At 36.1% G+C, this 3,694-nt stretch overlaps 1 protein-coding gene across 1 annotated transcript in view; it reads left to right on the top strand.

Annotated features, from left to right (window-relative positions):
* LOC125858376 (serine/threonine-protein kinase Nek6-like) overlaps window positions 1–3,694 on the top strand; it is a 1,100,283-nt gene that overhangs the window by 1,031,603 nt on the left and 64,986 nt on the right. The window lies entirely within an intron of this gene.

Genomic DNA, 3,694 nt, shown 5'->3' with positions numbered 1-3,694 from the left:
GGTTTGATCAAACATTGCATGCCATTGTTTCGGTGCTTGTTTCAGTCCATAAAGTGACTTAACAAGTTTGCATACTTTTTTTCTTTACTGGTAACTACGAAAACCCTCAGGCTGTTCCATGTAAATCTCTTCTTCCAGCCCTCCATTTAAGAAGGCGATTTTCACATCCATTTGATGGATTTCAAGACCGTACACTGCAGCTAGGGCAATTAACATTCGAATTGATGTAATATTAGTCATTGGAGAGTATGTGTCAAAATAATCAAGACTTTTTTTTTTCTAAAGCCTTTGACAACAAGTCTTTCTTTATATTTGTCAATAGTTCCATCATCTTTCATCTTTCTTTTGAAGATCCATTTTGAACCCAAGGGTTTGTTCCCTGGAGGAAGATCAACCAACTCCCAAGTATGATTGCTTAAGATTGATTCAATCTCACTATTGACAGCCTCCTTCCAAGAGATTGAGTCGCTAGACAATATAGCTTTCTTGAATGTTTGAGGCTTACTTTCAAGAAGGAATGTTACAAAATCATATCCAAATGAAATAGTTGTCCTTTGACGTTTACTGCGCCTTGGACTCTCTTCATTAGGTTCATTCTCCTTTGGTTCTTCTCGAGGTCGTTTAGACCCCCACTAGATGACTCAAGTCTAGTTTTTATATGGATAGATATGTTCAAAGAATTTTGCATTATCTGATTCCATTACCGTATTGTCATGAATATTCGAATATTTGGACTTATGAACCATAAATTGACATGCCTTACTATTTGTGGCATATCAAATGAATACACAATCCATAGTCTTAGGTCCAATTTTCACCCTCTTAGGTATAGGAACCTGGACTTTGGCTAGACACCCCCACACTTTGAAATATTTCAAGTTGAGTTTTCTATCTTTCCATTTCTCATATGGAATAACATGTGTCTTGCTATGAGGCACTTTATTGAGTATTCGATTTGCTGTAAGGATAGCTTCCCCCTACAAGTTTTGTGGTAAACTTGAACTTATAAGTAAGACATTCATCATTTCCTTTAAACTTTGGTTTTTCCTTTCCGCAATTCCATTAGATTGAGGAGAGTAGGAGCAGTAGTTTGATGGATAATTACATTTTCCAAACATATTTCTGCAAATGGAGATTCATATTCTCTACCTTTATCACTTATGATCATTTTGATCTTTATATCTAACTGATTTTCAATTTCAACTTTATATTGCCTAAATGAATCTATTGTTTCATCCTTACCATTTAGCAAATATACATAACAATATCTAGTGCAATCGTCAATAAAAGTTATGAAATACTATTTTCCACCACGTGATGGTGTTGACTTCATGTCACAAATGTCAGTGTGAATCAGTTCTAAGGGATATGAATTCCGTTCAACAGATTTATAAGGATGCTTAGCATACTTAGATTCAACGCAAACTTGACATTTTGATTTATTGCATTCAAATTTAGGAAAAACATTTAAGTTAATCAGTTTTCACAAGGTTTTGTTATTAATGTGTCCCAAACGTTCATGCCATAAACATTTACACTCACGCAAGTAAGAAGAAGCATAATCTTTATTCATATCAACTGCAATTACATAGAGTTTGAAGAGACCCTCAATGAGGTAACCTTTTCCTACATACATCTCATTCTTACTTACTACAACTTTATCAGAAATAACTACACATTTGAATCCATTCTTGGTAAGAACTGGTAGAGAAACTAAGTTCTTTCTCAATTCTGGAACATACAAGACGATGTTCAAAGTCACCACCTTGCCTGATGTCATCTTCAAGTGGACCTTGCCAGTTCCTTTAACCTTTGCAGCAGCGGAGTTCACCATAAATAACTTCTCGTCTGCTGGTGCTGGAGTATATGACACAAATAGTTCTTTGTTGGCATAAACATGACATGAGGCACCAAAATCTCTTCGAAAAGTACTTTTGATTCCGATTTGGATTCTTTTCCTTACAGTCAAGTGGCTTTCCGCTCCTCTCTCTTTGTTTCGATGAAAGCCCCTAGGCTCGCGTTCTACGGGGAACTTTCCACCATTCTCGTAGATTTCCAACCAAGTTGTATTTTGAAAGCATTGCACAGAGATCGTCCATCTCTTCTTTGGATTCAGCCAAATTTGCTTGATCCTTCTTCTGTCCTTCTAGGGACCCTGACATTCAGTAGCCCTATGACCACGTTTGCCATAATTGAAGCAGTTTCCATTGAACTTCTTCTTAGGAGGATTGCTCTTTGGACCAGATGGTTTCTTTCTTTTCTTTGAGTTAGTGGAATCTTCTTTAAAAATATTTACTCCAGATATTGTTGAATTACCATGTGACCTCTTTTCTGCGGCCTTGTTATCCTCTTCGATTCTCAGCTTTACCATGAGATCTTCAATAGTCATCTCCTTGCGTTTATGTTTCAAGTAGTTTTTGAAGTCCTTCCACAACAGAGGTAACTTCTCAATAATGGCCGCCACTTGAAAAGCATTATTCACAATCAATCCTACATTAAAGATTATGTGAGTATTAAGAATAGACTTAATATGTTTAACATAGACATTAAATAAATTTATACCTTCAGCAAGGAGATCATGGATTATGACCTGCAGTTCTTGAACTTGGGTGACGACGGTTTTACTGTCTATCATCTTATAATCCAAAAACATTACCACAATGAACTTCTTCATTCCGACATCCTCTATTTTGTACTTCTTTTCTAAAGCATCCCAGAGTTCTTTTGAGGTCTTGATACTATTGTACACATTGTACAAATCATCTTGCAGGCCACTCATAATATAGTTTTTACACAAAAAATCTGAATGTGTCCATGCTTCTGTCACCAAGAATCGTTCTTTGACTGGAGTTTCATCTGACATAACAGGAACGTTCTCATTAATGAACCTTTGCAGCCCAATTTCCTCTGTGGGGTGTATACCAGCCGGGTTGCTGCCCGGAGGACCAAACCTGGCTACTGGGACAAGCTTGGTATACTGTCTTCCTCAACATAGACAGATAGAAGAACATCTTCTGCTATCATCTCTTGAAGTCGGCTCCAGAAAACTTTTCCGATTTCTCAGCCGGTGCAAGGGAAGCAGTTGGATGATTGTATGCAACCGATGTTGTTGCAGCACTCACTGTTCCAACACTTACTTGACTTGAATTTGTCATTTTTCTGTCACAAATGGCAGACAATTTTAGTATGTGAAATACTAACAGTAAAGAATAAATCCTTACACAACCTGTTTCTAATTAAACGATAAAGTTTTTATGTTCTTTTAATCGTTAATCGAATGAATTTTAAAAATTCAAACAGAGTAGAAAACCATAAAGGTTTTAATCTCCAGAAGCCTCAAATACAAAAACTATTAAAATATTTTAAGGTTGTTATCTCCTGTATTCAGGTTAGAAAAAAATAGAAATAGAAAAAAGATGAAACAGATAGAAAATAAAATCCGAGTCCACATAACCCGCTGTGTTTCCTTAAAAAATTTAATCCCCTCAAGTACCCGATGTTACAGATTAATTCCTCCCAAAATAAAATGAATTAACTATTAGAGAAGTAGCGGTACATTAAACTTCACTAATCTCAACGAACGCATGAACAATAACCAGAGCACACAGACTCAGTCGATTGACAATTTTGTTTTGTAAGAAAATGCATGCAGAGAGAAAAAAATTCCAGTGTTGAAAAATGGAAAAAGACTCTA

Source organism: Solanum stenotomum, chromosome 3, assembly GCF_019186545.1.
Source record: "Solanum stenotomum isolate F172 chromosome 3, ASM1918654v1, whole genome shotgun sequence".
NCBI classification, from domain to species: Eukaryota; Viridiplantae; Streptophyta; class Magnoliopsida; order Solanales; family Solanaceae; genus Solanum; species Solanum stenotomum.
Note: the sequence above shows the minus strand (reverse complement) of the source record. Positions and strands in the feature narration are given on the sequence as shown.